At 37.4% G+C, this 17,346-nt stretch overlaps 1 protein-coding gene across 8 annotated transcripts in view; it reads left to right on the top strand.

The window, feature by feature from the left end:
* sntg1 (syntrophin, gamma 1) overlaps window positions 1-17,346 on the top strand; it is a 109,116-nt gene that overhangs the window by 18,871 nt on the left and 72,899 nt on the right. For 4 of the 8 annotated variants that reach the window (XM_089125982.1, XM_089125981.1, XM_089125979.1 and 1 more), the window contains exons 1-3: window positions 3,426-3,714; window positions 4,565-4,733; window positions 8,576-8,610. The gene's annotated coding sequence lies outside the window, so the exon portion shown is untranslated. Of the gene's footprint in view, window positions 1-3,425; window positions 3,731-4,489; window positions 4,734-8,575; window positions 8,611-17,346 lie in introns of those variants that run through there. The other 4 variants (XM_089125976.1, XM_089125978.1, XM_089125984.1 and 1 more) reach the window with 4 other exon arrangements.

Genomic DNA, 17,346 nt, shown 5'->3' with positions numbered 1-17,346 from the left:
TTTAAAAGTTTGAGTTTTTAGGTCCCCAAAACACCATTGTCGTGTAAATGAACGGCCAAACACATAAAAAATGTCCATTTTTATTTGAAAACGGTGTCGTGTAAACAGCGCCTTAACTGAAGAAGACCTGATCCAGAATATCTACAGTCCATGAAATATATATATATATATATATATATATATATATATGAAGAGTTCAGATGCAAAAGCCTCTAAGTGCCATTTGAAATTTTCTTCTTTAATGATCATTTTTATCAAGCTTGTATATTTAAGTTCAGTGATTTCACTTAAATGGCAATGATAAAGTGAAATAACTGAACTTAAATATACAAGTTTGATAAAAATCATCATTAAAGAAGAAAATTTCAAATGGCACTTAGAGGCTTTTGCATCTGAACTCTTCATATATATATATATATATATATATATAGAGAGAGAGAGAGAGAGAGAGAGAGAGAGAGAGAGAGAGAGAGAGAGAGAGAGAGAGAGAGAGAGAGAGAGAGAGAGAGAGAGAGAGAGAGAGAGAGAGAGAGAGAGAGAGAGAGAGAGAGAGAGAGAGAGAGAGAGAGAGAGAGAGAGAGAGCGCAAACAAGCGTAAGTGTAAGAAAAAAATATATACGAAAGTCTCATTATTAAACTAAAACTAAAGGCAGGTAGGACTAAATATAAATCAGAAAGATGAACATTTGTTCAAGTCTGTTCGACCTTTATATAAATGCTCAAAGAGTCAAAGTCATTATAATGTGACTCAGCCAGAGAGAGAGCAAAAGGGGCAAAACTTGACATAAAAATGAAGAGAAAAAGAACAAGACTAGCAAGCAGGGCTGAAATCGACTGATTCCTTTTATAGCCATCCAGCTCAGCGTCAGGTCCTCAGTCATAATTACAGGCTATTTAGATTTTTAGGTGCAACTTCAGCAAGAATGTGTGCCAAAGCTTTGTTTTGATCTGACTGAGAATGGCAGAGACAAATTTGATTTCTGTTCTGTGTTCATAATTGTTCTGCTTCAGCTCCAGAAGTTCCAACTGAAATGTGTCTTTTTCACGTAGAAACCCAAACCAATGGAGATCTTATGTGAAAAGATCATTTTGTGTTAAAAATTTTTTTTTTTTTTTTTTGGTGCTATAGTTTTAGATAACAATGTCAGCATCTCTGAATTATAACATCAGTAGAGAGGTTAGTTCCCTGTACTTAACGTATAATATGACCAAATTGTCAATGACTGCTCTGACATGTGATATGATTTATTATATCTATACTTTTAAGTTCCAAAAGTGGGTTTTAAACAGCAAATACCACATAGAAATACCACTTTCAAAGTCTTTCTATGGATGTTAGATGTTCTATGCAAATGAAGAACCATTATTTCGAGTCCTGATCTCGAGTCTCTGGATAACGCTTTGATCGGGTTGCCAGCATCAAGAGAGCTAGTTCATTGGTTGGCGATCAGCTTCTTCCACATACTTTGTGAGGTACACCTGCTTCATTCACCAACTGATTTATTAATGAAAATCATCTAATGTAACAGCTTCAAGCATCACTGCAGCCTGAGACGCACTTTACCAAACACTCAATCACGTGGTGCAACAACACACAAGAGTGTGTGAGATTTGTGGTGTGTTATATATAGAGGGGAAGAACAGGAAGAATCAGTGTGTTTGTGTGAGATATGCTCCTGAGAGTCTCGGGATAGACACACGGTGTTTGTGGATCGGAGGGAGAGGGGTGTGTGTATGGGATGGTTTGGGAGCAGAGGGACGGCTGGTGGTTTGGTCCAGGAGACTGTAAGTCATTGTGGCCGGCCCTCGTGAGCTCTGGGTGGCAGCGATGCTTGAGCTCGAGACATTCATCAAACCTGCCGAGTGTCCCGCCGTACTGGAGCCACAGCGGCTCGCTCTTTCACACAGACACACACACACACCTCCAGCTCTACTCTTTCACTCACTTTTACAGCTACAAGCCTCCTATTTTCATTTCCTTTCTTTCCAGGAAAAGGACAAGGAAAAGGAATGTGGTTGTACTTTCCATTTCTTCCTTTTCCTTTTAATTTTTTCATTTTCTTTGAATTTCAAAGTCATGTCTTTTTTTCCAATCCAGTTTCATTCAATTTCATGCCCCTTTTTCTGGTATCTTTTTCATTCTTTTCTATCTTCCTTGACTACTTCTTTCCATTTCCTTCCCTTTTTATTCCTATTAATTTATTCCTTTACTCTTTTTTTGACACCAACACTTTTTGTATCTTCGGTAACACTTTATAATAACTACATGCTAATAATCATTAGTTAAGCATGAGTAAACAGTTAATTAATCATTCATAAAGCATTAATAGAGATTAATACGTTTATAAATACTTCTATAATTTGTTCAATAATTGTATTTCAATCAGTTTATCATTTACAAAATCCATTGTATCTATATTTTATTTCATTATTTTATTGTTTTATTAATTATTTTTATTTTAGATAATTGATATCACTTTCTGGGTTTTCATTCTCTTATATCCTCCTTTCTTTTTCTTTTCATTTGTTTTCTTTTACCATATCTTCATTTTTTCACTTTTTATTTGCATTTCACTATTTATTTTCTTTCCTTTCCCTATCCATTTTCTTTCATTTTCTTCACCACCTCTACACTGGATCTTTTCTATCTTCCTTTTTGTTTCCGTTTGCCTATTCATTTTCTTTTCATTTTTCCTTTCTTTCCTTTTCACCTCTACACTTTCTGGATCTTTTTATTTCCTTTTCCTATTCATTCTGTTTTCTCTTCTTTTCTGTCCTTTCACCTCTCCGTTTCCTTGATCTTCATCCTTTTCTAACGCTCCCCTTTATGTTTCTTTGCTCACACCATCTCTCTCTCTCTTTCTGTGTGTCTTTCTCACTCTCACTCACACGCGCCGTCAGAGGCCCCGCAGGAGACAGACTCGGGTCAGTGAAAATAATCAGCTTGCTGACGCCTGGGTCGGTTACTCACATACTCACACAGCCCCAAATATGTACGATGGAGAACAGGGATCCCACAGGAAGTTGGCGACACAGTTCCCCAACCACGCTCTGAGCTGCGGCAGTCCACACACACCATTGCTAGATTCGTTTATAGCGCATTCCTTGTATAAAAAACATCAATTTCCATGCATGAATATTCAGAGAGAGAGACTTTGCATGTATACAGTAGACTAAATAGACTGTATGTATGGCCAACTGTGTGTGTGTATGCGCACAGATGCTGTTTCTTCATACATTCCAGCCCACTCATTTTCCCAGGCTTTGAGTCAATCTGAGTAAGTGCTCTTATCGCAGTGCCAGACGAACACAAACTCTCTCACACCATTGCACACACTCCGAATCCTAATTCTGCAACTCTGACTCAACTCCCAATTAATATATCTGACGTTCCTTTAAATTGGACATGTTCGGAGTGTCCACGTCATCGGCCGAGTGAGTAAGGTTTAGCTTAACCTTCTCCTCAAAGTTTATCTAACATCAGCACAGTTCTTTCTCAATCTCTCCAGCTCTCCCCACCATTGACGCATTGCCTAATTCTTGGTCAATTCCAAGTCTCTAGTGTGTTTATAGATGTTGAAACATCCGAGCGCTCTCATTTGTTTGAAAGAGAACATTTGTTTTTGTTTTTTTCTCTGTCTCTCGCTCCTTCACCCTGATCTGCCCCTGAGGTTCGTCTTGTTTCGTCTGGAGCGGAGGAGTCAACAGAAGTTTGTGAGCTGGCTCTAAAGTACCGATTTACATCTATAAGTTTGTGTTGATGAAAGTCCTAAGATCTTAGACAATTTTTTTTCATGTGCTATTTTGTATGATATAGATCAGGAATATAAATATTGATGATGTAGAGTAAATCTATTGTGAAGCTGTCACAATGCAGTGGTGTGGTATTGATTACCATGTTCATTTAAATATGGTGTTGTTTGTGAATCATGGTTCTTTTTTAGTGCAAACATTCATACAATGTGCAGATTACAGTATTGCATGTGAAATAATTAATGCTTCATAGTCCCATACAAATATACTGTGGTGGTATCATGGTATTAAATGGTAATACCATGCTACTTAGGCACAATAAGCTACAATGATATTAGCATGCTTGAAAACATTACACTTGCAAAGAAGTACTGGAAAATACCTTGGTCCTCTGGTAATTTGGATAATATCCAAATATATATAAAATTCACATAGTACCAAGGTACTTTCCAGTACTTTTTTGCAAGCAAAATATGTTTTTAGGCATGCAAAATGCTGGCCCATATGTCCATGGTAGTAGTATAGTACATTTCAATAAGTTTTGGTAGCCCTATAATATGTTTTTGCACATGTTATCAACATAGGACATAAATACTGTAATTGTCAATAGCCCACCATAGCACACTTTAGGAATCCATGCACTAAATATGAATCAATGTTCAAATACAAATAGTAATAGTCACACCATGACACTTTTGTGTTGCTTGAGTGATTTCTGCTGTTTTGTGATACACAGTTCTCCCTCAGACTCCTTCTGAAATGCTCCTTGGCTCCTGGTTTTTGATTCCGCCTCCACAAACCCTCTCTCTAGGGATCTCCATCATCCAAAGTTTCCCCAGCGGCATCAGTGGTGAGGAGGGGGGCGGGCCTGCAACGCTCGCTCAGTGTCCCGCAGATTGACGAGCCCTCAGATGCCGATTTACTGTATATGTCAGCCACACTGGAGCCACGGCACATCTGGAGTCTACTAGAGCGAGAGGGTGAGTGAGAGAAGGAGATTTAAGGTGGAAGTGGAGGGGGGAGGGGGGGGGGCACTTTGGCTAAAACAAGTGTAGCACACCACAGTCGATGAAAGGAGCTCCCCAAACCTCTCTTTCCATTTCCATTCCCTCGTTCCTGACTGCTCTTCTGAGGAGTTTGTGGAAACGGGGCCGTGTGGAAGGATACTGCTCGTCTACAGTCTGCTTCCCTTGATCAAAATCTCACCTTTTAAAGTCCAAAGCACATTCAGCCAGCGTCAGGCGTCCAGACGTGCATGACATAAAAGCAGAAAGCCTCGGTCATGATGGAATAGTCTGGATGAACTGGTGACAGATTCAAGTGTCAGCACAATGTTATGATGTGATTGTCATGCGATACCGTATGGAAAGTATGAGCTGAGCAATGAATCACTACATAAGAAAGATGTTATATCACACTTTCAGACAGGCTAAACATGAATAGGTAAATGCGAACTTGTAGACATTCTACAAAGAACTTTAGTGAGTTCCATTTCAATTATCGTGGAAACAGACAAACTGTTTAAAGTTATCAAATCTCCCATTGACTTACATTGACGGAATGTTCAAATTTGAATATTTAAACTCCAACTGTCAAACATTCAAATTTAAACAGGCGTGTAGAATGCCTTTGATCTATCTATCTATCTATCTATCCATCTATCCGTCTATCTATCTATCTATCTATCTATCTATCTATCTATCTATCTATCTATCTATCTATCTATCTATCTATCTATCTATCTATCTATCTATCTATCCATCTATCCATCTATCCATCTATCCGTCTATCCGTCTATCCGTCTATCCGTCTATCCATCTATCCATCCATCCATCCATCCATCCATCCATCCATCCATCCATCCATCCATCCATCCATCCATCCATCCTCCATCCATCCACACTCTAAAAAATGCTGGGTTGTTTTAACCCAAGTTTGGGTCAAATATTGACAAACCTAGCCATTGGGTTACATTTTTAAAAAACATTTTTTAACCCAATGTTTAAGTTTGGCCATATTTGACCCAGCAATTTTAGAGTATCTATTTGTCTGTCTGTCCGTCCGTCCGTCCTTCCGATTCAACACATTCTCATCCCAAAAAGTCATATAACTGACGTCTTGGGACGTATTTTGACCATACGTCAATATCCGACTTTTTAGGGCCCCCTTAAACGTCGGTAGATGGCGATCCCGGGCCGTCATACAACTGACGCTTTACCTTTAACGTCAGTTAGGTGACGGGTTAGGTTTAGGGTTAGGTTTAGGTCTGGGGTAGAGTTAGGATCCCATAACCTCATCTACCGACGTTTAAGGGGGCCCTAAAAAGGCGAATATTGACGTATGGTCAAAAGACGTCCCAAAACGTCAGTTATATGACTTTTTGGGGTGAGACTGCGTTGTCCGATTAGTTAGTTCCCTCTTCTATGTAAAGCGCTTTGAGTGCCGAGAAAAGCGATATACTGTAAATGTAGTGAATTATTATTATTTCTTTAATACATCAATATGCAAATGCCCCCTCAATCCCCATCCTATTTTATGCAGAATTATTTACGTCTTTCATATGAACATACGGTGCAATTTGTTAAGTTTATTCTTCATGTAAAGAGGGTTTAAATAAAGAGCTTCAGTGACCAGTGTTTATGTATCTCTATATAGAATTTCCTATAGAAACCTATGTAAAGACTGAGATAATAAGGGGTTTTGCCCATCGGTCACTAAAGCTGCCAGGTGCTTCTGAGTAAACGCCCAGTAATGACCGCATAAATTAAACGTGACACTTTATTCAACAAGTCTCTTTTTAAATCCTCCTTTGAATTGTTCAGTGATTTAAAGACATTAAGGTACAATTACAATTTCTGAATCAACATGGATTGTTGAAATTGCTATACAAATAAAAATGACTCAACTTGACCTAAAGTTGCGTGTAGATGTTTTTAAAGCATTTATAGTCAAACAGCGCGTATGGAGAATAAAAGTGGTGGAGAAATTGGCTACTTTAATTTCCTGCAGGCTTAGAGACTTTTTAAAATCTCGTAATGAAGCTTTGATTTGACTTTCTTAAAAATAAAGTTCACAGTTATAAAACAAAAAGTTTTTACATAGGAGATTGCATAAACAACTTTTTATCCTATAATCCACCTTTTAAAGAGCTGAAATCCAATACGCTAATCCATTGAGAAGCATGGAGATCTTTCTTGAGAACTAATATAATTCTTTGCTGAATTTGGAGAATGCTCATTTTTAAAAGTGTACACCATCTATAGCATTTGATTAAATAATACACAAATGTATTTATGCATTCACAGTTTATGAAGTAACTTTAAAAGTCACAAAAGGAAGCTTAAAGGCAATCCTGAAATCTCCATGCAGCAAATGCCATGGTGAGAAGCGCCGGAGGCTTCTAATGGTTATTTCTAAAAACTGCCGTTGAGTGTGTGAGCGAGCGAGAGGTCTAAAGTGTCAAGGAATTCATTGTCTGCTCTCCACCTGCTATTATTCTGCACCCAATCAACCTGCTAGCCAGGCTGGAGCCGCTGGCCATCTGGAAACGTTGCTGTGTTTATAAACTTGGCAGGGCCGCGCACTGTGGGGCTTGACCTCCCACACAAATCTGGAAACAATTAGAGCAAGTCAGACCGACCGATTGCTGCGAATGGAGCCGAGAATACATCTCGCTGACTGCGGCGGGGACATTAGTGCCTTGTTAAAGAAATCACAGACTTACACACATAGCCATAAATGTGCATGTACACAAATGCAATCTCATTTAGTTATGCTCCTTCTGTGTGTGTGTGTAAATACACAGTCAAATCAAAAATTATTCAGACACCAAATATCATTTTCTTTTTTACTAGTGACACTATAGATCATTTATGTAAGTGAGGATATAGCAAAATAAAGTTAACGGTGACATATTATACCAATACAATGACCCAGCTAACAAAGTTAGGTTCTGAGAACGTTTTTCTAACGTTCCATTTTGGTTGTGGGAACGTTAATTTAAAATGTTCTAAAAACGTGGAAATGTCCAGTTTGCTTAACGTTGCTGGAACGGTGTCTTAATGTTTGCTGAACGTTGCTGAAACGTTAGCATAATGTTGTTAGAACGTTATCCTAAGGTTAGCATAATGTTGCTGGAACGTTATGAGAACGTTTATCAAACACAAATAACCTGATAAAGACGTTCCGATAACGTTGTTCTAAGAACGTTTTTTATCAACGTAATGAGAACGTTCATCAAATACAAATAACGTGATAAAGACGTTCCAAGAACGTTGTTCTAAGAACGTTTTCTCTCAACGTTACAAGAACGTTAATAATGTTTTATGAACGTTCCGAAAACATTATTTTAATAACGTTTTGTCCTAACATTTACACAACTTTTAAAGAACGTTAGTGAATGTTCTGGGAACGTTCCCTGTTAGCTGGGGAAGAATTTGGAACCAAAAATTTTATTTTGGTAATGTGACCTTTTTAGACCACAGACTGAACAAAATTAAGCATTGCTTGGTAATTGGTTGAGCTAAATTGGTATTTTGCACTTAAATTTAACAGCTGACAAACTTTTCAACCTTATATATTTCTGAGACAGTCTAACAGAAGGATGGCCAAAACTACTAAAATTGCGACTGATTTGAGTTCTTGTTATATTTTGTTACCTTTTTTCTTAACTATAGCGAATATAAACTGTGATAATGAGAAAAATGTTGCAGGTGTCTGAATAAATTTTGGTTTGACTGACGGAAAAACATCCCTATGGAAATCAATGGTCAACTGTTTGATTGCTAACATTCTTTAAAATATCTTCTTTTGTGTTCAACAGATGAAAGAAACAAGAAAGTTTGGATCAACTTGAGGGTGAGTAAATGATGACAGAGTTTTTACTATCCCTTTAATGGCGTTTTTAAGTGTGACTGAACTGTCCGAATGCTTTCTAAGTCGTCTGCATATGCTGTGAGTCTCTCTCTGTCACAGCTGGATTGTTCCAGTATTGGCTTGGCCGACTGCAGACTCAGTAACTTAACACTTTCTGATATCGTGCCAAACAGGAAGTGCACAGACACACCATTCAGAAAACCCCATCATTCTTCCCGGAGACTGCGTTCCTCTCGTGAGGGAATCTAGCGTCTCGTAATTGGTTGTAAATAAGAGTTTGGTCCAAAATAGGGCAATGAAATATAATGTTTTAAAAATAGGGTCTAGCTGTTGAGATAGACCAGAGACCAGACTAGGGCTGGCTATCAAATCTTTTTGTTGTTGTTGTTGTTTTTGACAGTCTCTTCTGCTCAACATAAAACCACCAGTAATATTGTGAAATATTAAAGGAGTAGTTCACTTTAAAAAAAACTGTAGCTGATAATTTCCTCACCCCCATGTCATCCAAGATGCCCACGTCTTTCTTTCTTCAGTCGAAAAGAATTTAAGGTTTTTGATGAAAACATTCCAGGATTTTCTCAATATAATGGGCTTCAATGGGAACCAAACGGTTCAAGGTCCAAATGAGAGTTTCAGTGCAAACTGTACAAAGGGCTTTAAACGATTCCAGACGATGATTAAGGGTCTTATCAAGCGAAACGATCAATCAATTTAAAAAATAAATAAACAAGTTTACGTTTTATAAGCACTCTGTTCTGTGATGAGCGTTCGTGACTCTCCTGTTCATCAAAATGAACGAATCTTTTTTCGAGTCATGAATCGAGGGGTCCAGATAAGCCCCTGATTCATCGTCTGGTGTCGTTTAAAGCTGCACTGAAACTCTCATTTGGACCTTGAACCGTTTGGTTCCCAATGAAGTCCATTATATGGAGAAAATCCTGTAATGTTTTCATCAAAAACCTTAATTTCTTTTCGAAAGAAAGCCTTGGACATCTCAGATGACATGGGGGTGTGTAAATTATCAGCAAAAGTTTTTTAAAAGTGAACTACTCCTTTAATGTAATTCTAAATAACCCTTTTCTATTTAAATATATTAAAAAATGTAATTTATTTCTGTGATCAAAGCTGAAATTTCAGCATCATTATTCCAGTCTTCAGTCACATGATATGATCCTTCAGAAATCACTCTAATATGATGATTTTTCCGCTCAAAAAACATTTCTGATTATTATCAGTGATGAAAACAGTTATATATATATATATATAAATACACATTACAGTACTGAAACATTGGCTCTGCAGGCAAAATCGCCAAGGCCCCTTAAGCTAAGATATCACTTATGATAAGATATGAATGAATTATTAACGCAGGGGTTTGTTGTGACTGGCTGCAGGCATTATGGTTTAGTTCATCATGTTTCTGTTTAGTTAAACAACAAAACGGTCAATAAAGGGTTACACACTCAATAAACGCCCATTGCCAAAATCGCTGCGATCTGATTCTGAGTCTGACGGCAGAACCCAAAGATAAATAAGCAATAGGAAATACTTTGACAATACTGTTACTCTAAAGGTCACAGTGACCGTCATCAGACTCCAGATCAGAAACACACGGAACAAACAAACACTTGGACAATTCTGATGATCTAGTTTAGATTCATCATCTTTTTAATGTGAAATGACGAGGTTTGTTTAAAGAGACCTCTGTGCGTGCGTGTGTGGCGTGGTGGCAGCCAGAGTCCTGCCCGTGTATCCAGGGCGCCGGAGGTTAACGTGTGTGTGAAACGGTAGAGGAAGTGTGTGTCGGCCGTGTCGTTCCTGCTTCCTCCCAGAAGCCCTGATGGAATGTGATTTGAAGTCTTCCACTAAAGCTCACACTGTTGTCTGGAGAGCTATTGATCGTGGATTTCTCTCTTTATATGTGTCCGCTCCAGGTGGCTCCATTTGTCATTCCTGTCCCACTGAGCCCTCGATGATAGGCTTCATATTTGTGCTTTTTGCTAAGGGAGCATCATTATTATCATTGCTTATATTTGGGGTTAATGATATAACCCCAATGTTTTAGACACAGCCATTAAAAGAAACACAGAGAGAAAAAAAGCAGGTGAAAAAGTTCATAAGGAGGGATCTGAGCCATATCTAGAGACCATTTTTACAGTATAATAATAATAATATATTATATTGGCATTTCCAGTTTCTTGCATTCGGCAGGTATATTCCCTTACAGGTGCACCACATCACTACACCAGGTGGTGGCAACAAGACACAATATCTCACACACCTATGCAGATCACACAATTTAGCACACTACTCTGCAGATCTAGTGCGCAAATCATCTGGTCACCACAACATAACATAAAGCTATAGACATATAAAATTATTCATTGTGGCCTGACCATATTGATTAAAAAAATATAAATTTGCATTCATGTAAAGTTTTATAGGCTATAAGTTAAACATACATTCTTAGAAGAAAAGGTTCAAGGTTCAATCAGCGCTACGTATTTGGAACCCCTAAAAGGTTCTATTCAGAATAACCTTTTTAAGGGTTCTTTGTAACCAGGAAAAAAGTTCTATATAGAACGTTTGGGTTCATTCATTATCATTTGTTTTGTCCTTTCTGGATTAAATATTTCATATAATTGACAAACATAAAGACCTTAAAATGTATTTATGAATGCATGTGAATGATCACAAAATAGAAGACATGGGGGTTAGAAAATGTATATATTTATATCATTTTACGTAGTTAATCAGTATCACACGAAGAGTGCCCTTTCAGTTTTTCTCCTCCAAAAATCAGCATGATTCAAATGTGATATTACAGTTTAATACACAATAATTTAATTACAACTACAAAATGTTGCAGAATAATGTACACTCTAAAAAAATGGTGCTAAATAGCACTAAAAGTGGTTCATTGGCTTGTAATCATAGGGGAACCACTTTAAGTGCCATACTATAGCACTTGTCATATGGTGCTATGTAGAACCGTAAGAGGTGCCATCCACCCCAGAGAACCACTGAAGAACTGCTAAAGAACCAAACTGGGCTTAACTGGTTCTTTAAATGGCAGTGGTGCTATATAGCACCATGACCACCGCAAAGACCCCCTGAAGAACCACTGAAGAACCTTTTTTTTTTTTAGAGTGTAATATATGAATGAATAATAGCCAAATGGGTTGGTTCTTGTCATTATAGAACCTTTTTTAGCATAAAAGGTTCTTTGGAGTTGAGTAAAGAACCCTATGCGTCATATACAGAACCCCAATGAACCTTTTTTTCTAAGAGTCAAGTGTAACAAATCTTATACCAAAGTAATTAGAATCTGAATGAACATCTTCATCCATCAGCAGGTACTGTGTAAAAAAAACAGTCTGGTTTCAGATGTCGCTTAGATGTTAAGGACAGGAATGTGTTTGTAAAGATAAGCAAACCACAATGATTTCACGTGGCTGGGAGTTATTTCTCAGTAGATGCTCAGAGTCTCAGCCCCGGGGCTGTGAGGAACATCTCTGGAGCCTAAGGAATGCACACAGCTTCTTACATTCAAGTGTAAGGCGACGACCTCGGGTGTGTTCGCACTCGCAAGCGCTCCGTCTCTGTCTCTCCTGTCTTTTTCATCTTTCTCACGTCATGTGTTGTGTAAGGGAGTGTTTCTGGAGAGTTTGAAAGAGCAGGTGGTTTGGATTGTCTGGACAGGTGTTATCTCCTGACGGTGTGCTGAGTTATCTGGCGTTTGGACTACAGCTGAAGTATAGAAAGCATAGGCACATTTGTTCTACAGTGAATGACCATAGGAAAAAGAAAATCTATATCTGTTTAATATGCAGAAACAACTGTGTTGATTCCCTCAAAATATGTATATGAAGAGCTCAGATGCAAAAGCCTCTAAGTGCCAATTGAAATTTTCTTCTAGGTTGATTATTTTTATCAAGCTTGTATTTTTAAGTTCAGTAATTTCACTTGACATGGCAATTAATAGGTAATCTTTATTCCATTTGTGAAATTACTGATCATTCTAGAAGAAAATTTTCAATGGCACTTAGAGGCTTTTGCATCTGAACACTTCATAAACAAATGTTATTCAATAATTGGTATTTAAATATATGTATTTTATGTTAAATGTATATATTATAATTTAATAACATATTTTAATGTATATTATACTTTTAAAATGCACTTGATATTTTATATTAATATAATAAATTAATCATTTATGAAAAATATCAAATTAAATATGAACATTATTTATTTATTCTTGTTTTATTTTTTTAATTCTTTGTTTTATTCTTGTTTTATTATAAGACAGCGTCTTATTTTTGTTACACATATATATTTTTCTGTAAATTTACTACGTGCTTTTGTCATTTTTATTTATTATTTTAATACTTTTTAAAAAAAATTTGTTAGTTTTTAGTCATTTTAGTACTTCTGAGTTGTTTTCATTTAATATTAATATTTTATTTCTGCCTTATTTCAATTAACGATTACTTTCTTAACAATAACAACACGGATATATATTAATATTTTGATTATTATGGCTCGATTAGGGTTGGACGTTGTTTCTTTAAAATCTTTCTAGTCAGCAATAAACAAAACAAGTTTTTGGTCATACGAACGATAATCATTTTATGAAGTAAATTAACCGACTTTTATCAGTGTTAGACGACAACCTTGACATGCATGCACTTAGTGTTTGACATTCTCCTTCCCATCAGCCTCTCATTCATTCCCTCTCTCAGCTATCTAACAGGTGCATGTCTTCATGTGTCATGAATCTCTGCCTGGGCTGGAACAGAGAAGTGTTTTGTAGCCCGCAGGCCTGAACAGCCCGATCGCTGTGTCCCGGCCTTAAAGCGATGGCACTGCCCCAGTGGCTTGTGGGAGTGTTTTTTTTTGGCCAGGAGAGAAAGATATGACTCTCATCAGCGTGTTTTAACTTGCGGTGGGCATGGTGCACTGTGCTGAGGAATGCAGGGGCTTGTGTGTGTGTGTGTGTGTGTGTGTTATCCTGGCCTCGCCTTGCTCTGTCATTAGAGATGGGCTCTAGCGCTGAGGTGTGAGAGAAACACACAGCAGATAGTCTGAAGAGACTCTTGAGCTGCAGCCAGTCAGCTTCTAACACTACAAGGGTGTGGCTTTAATATGTAGCTGTAGCATGTATAACGGTTTATAATTATTACTCTTTGTATATATTCATTGTATCCCATTCAGTGCATCCAAAAACAGACATTTAAAAAACACATTAAACGTCTTCATGTCATTCATGTCATGACATTATTATTTGACTTTAAATTATGACTCTCAGAAAAAAGGTACAAAAGCTGTCACTGGGGCTGCACCTTTTCAAAGGGTACACTTTTGTACCCAAAGGCTGCATATTGGTACCTTAGTGGTACATATTAACACCAAAAATGTATATATTAGGACCTAAAATGTACATACTAGGACCTAAAATGTACATATTAGCTACTGAAATGTACATATTAACACTTAAAATGTACATTATAGTATCTAAAATGTAATAACACCTAAAATGTACTTATTAGCACCTAAAATGTAGATATTAACACTTAAAATGTACATATTAGCACCTAAAATATATATATTAGCATTTGAAATGGACAAAAGTTTACCTTTTGAAAAGGTCCAGCCCCAGTGACAGCTTTTGTACCTTTTTTCTGAGAGTGTACTCTCTCTCTCTGTATGTATGTATATATTGAGAATAGTCCTGTGTGTTTATAAAAAATCTAGGTTTACCAAGGGCTTTTGAATGATTTGAAGGGGGTCTTAGAAAGTGATGACTATCTTCCTGAAAATGGGGAGCTTAAATGTTAAAACGTCCCCCTACAGGTATAACAATCTCTACACCCTTTCTTGCACATTTAAAGTAGCACATCTTTGAGTCTAGTCCTGGTCACCTCATTGAGTGATGTTTATCTGTCACTCGTGATGGCTCGTTCACACAGATTAATGGAGTTGTGTCTTAGTCAGCGGCGCTTCACACCTAAGGCTCTGTGAGAGTTTGAATAGCTGAAAGGTAAAGGTTCCTCAAGTTAATTGTTACTGACAAGGACAGTCCCTCAAGGTAAAATGCCTCGTTTGTGGGAACAATGGTCAGGAAAAGCCTTCGGTGTGTTTAGTTTGACCTATTGACAAAAATGTCTAGCTCAGGCAAAACACAATAGATAAAATGTCATGTATTCTTTCACATTTGCTTGAAAATGCTATTTATTTTGATTGGATTGTGTCTTGTTTTATCTGTGCCTTAAAGTCAGGTGTTAGCAGGAGAATTAATGCCCTTTAAACTCGTAAAGGTCTGTATTGATGCACACGTGTGTTAGACACGTCTACTGTCCTGTGGATGCAGAAAAACAAATGCATCTCTTTTTTAAATGTCATTTATTACCATTACAAACCATTACTATCTGTAAAACAAGCACATATTCATGTAAAATTCAGAAGAATTACTTTACAGTCAAATGTAAAAGCCAAATTAACTCTTTTCATAGTTCCTTAGGGAATCAATAATTATTGAATGAGATTGGCATCATTAAGAACTAATATGGACTATTATTACCATGTTGAGAGTAAAATAAAAGATAATCGCTCACATCTCAGAAACATTAAAGGAGTAGTTCGCTCAACTTTTGCTGATAATTTACTCACCCCCATGTCCTCCAAGATGTCCATGTCTTTCTTTCTTCAGTCCAAAAGAAATTAAGGTTTTTGATGAAAAGATTATTGGAGTTTTCTCCATATAATGGACTTCAATGGGAACCAAACGGTTCAAGGTCCAAATGAAAGTTTCAGTGCGGCTTCAAAGGGCTTTAAACGATTCCAGACGATGAATAAGGGTCTTATCAAGCGAAACGATCGCTCATTTAAAAAATAAATAAAAAAGTTTAAGTTTTATAAGCACAAATGCTCACCTTGCTCTGTTCCGTGATGAGCGTTCGTGACTCTCCTGTTCGAATTTGTTCATCAAAATGAACAAATCTTTTTTTGAGTCATGACTCGAAGGGTTCTAGATAAGACCCTTATTCATCTCAGTGCTAAATTTGATATCTCTTACTGATTAGTAAATCTTGTTTCCATATTAATTAGTAGCTGAAGTGTAGTACTACTCATGTGTCCTGCATTAGTTCATGCATAGTTACCTATTCATTTTTTAAAGTGTTACAATATTTTCCACAGAGAAGGCAATCCCAGAATTCGTCGCAATGAGATAAAAATTAATCCAATATGGCGTAAGTAAATATGTGCATGCTATATTGGAATCCATTGTGAGTAAAAGTACTGTTCGGTTCGATAAGGATGCAGCTCACTTTAAAACAGAGCTAATGTCAGCGTATATTTAGCAGATCTAAAATACTGGAAAAAGAGTAAACATGATTTCCTGTCACCGCAAGTTAAACCTTAAGCCGTAATTCCTGTGTCTCCTATATGGAGGAAGACTCGGATAAACAAAGCTTTTGTGGTTTCAATGTTGGCCATACATGTTATGACTCCCGTTAAAGAGCATTTGATACACACCCTGTGCTCAGATCTCCCAGAAGAGACGCCGGAGCATTACTGTATAGTGGTGATTCATTGCACGCTTGTGGCATCATGCTCTCTTACAATGGGAAATTCCACTGGCACAAGTTATTCACGCGCTTACTCAACAATTCACCTGATCTTATTATTACTGCGTAGGAGAGAGACTTAAGACAGGTTTTAGGGGGATATAAGACGCTTCTGTTCCCATGTGGCACCGTGGTGTAGGTTTACATTAAAGGTACAGTGCACTCAAGGCGTTTCAAACATGTATGCTGTTTTTTTTTTATATTGAAACTACATTTTTTAATAAACTGTGTCCCAATTCAGAGTCTGCATCTTGACTTCAAAGCCCACGCGACGCAAGTTCGCAAAGGTCGCACCGAATGTTGTTTAATGGGACGTCTAGCCTACACGGAAGTTCGCTAGCATGTGAACAGCATCTAAATGTTCACCTTGGTACATTAATGTACATAAAAATAGTATAAACTATCTAAAATTGCATCTTAGTAAGATATATGTCATCTGAAACCGCTTTTTTTTGTGCGTTGGTATGTTAGATATTTGAGTATGTTGAAACACAATACTAGTGTAATCCGGCATGTTCTCTCAACAAAAAAAATCCAGTCGTCATCAGCAATGAATCTTGGGATAGGCTGCAAAGGGTCCACTCGTTCTGTCCTTCATGGCCTGGGAAACAAAATATGTATTTGTAGGCTGCATTCGAATTGGGACAGTCATCGTATATGCAGCCTCTGGCCACAGCTATAGTGTCCATGTCTAATAAAATGGACAAACCCCCATTAAAGCACAATTACAGTATAACTTTTGTGCTATTTCTCAATTTGTCTGAAGATTTTTAAAAATGGCGAAAGGTTTTACAAATTCTCGCATGTGTTAGCCTATAATCAGACATGCAACACCAGTTTTGAATACGCCAGATTTAAAGGGGTGGTAAAATGCCATTTTCACAAGATGTAAAATAAATCTCTGATGTCCTCAGTGTGTGTGTGAAGTTTTAGTACAAAATACCCCCCAGATATTTAATATAGCATGTTAAAGTTGTCCATTTTTGACGGACCGTTTTGAGCCTGGCCCTTTAAATGCAAATGAGCTGCTGCAGAGGGCGGGGTTTCAAGAGCTCGCGTGTGTTAGTTAGCAGCTGCGATTTCCTCA

Source organism: Pimephales promelas, chromosome 22 (assembly GCF_988280905.1).
Source record: "Pimephales promelas chromosome 22, fPimPro1.hap1.1, whole genome shotgun sequence".
NCBI classification, from domain to species: domain Eukaryota; kingdom Metazoa; phylum Chordata; class Actinopteri; order Cypriniformes; family Leuciscidae; genus Pimephales; species Pimephales promelas.
Note: the sequence above shows the minus strand (reverse complement) of the source record. Positions and strands in the feature narration are given on the sequence as shown.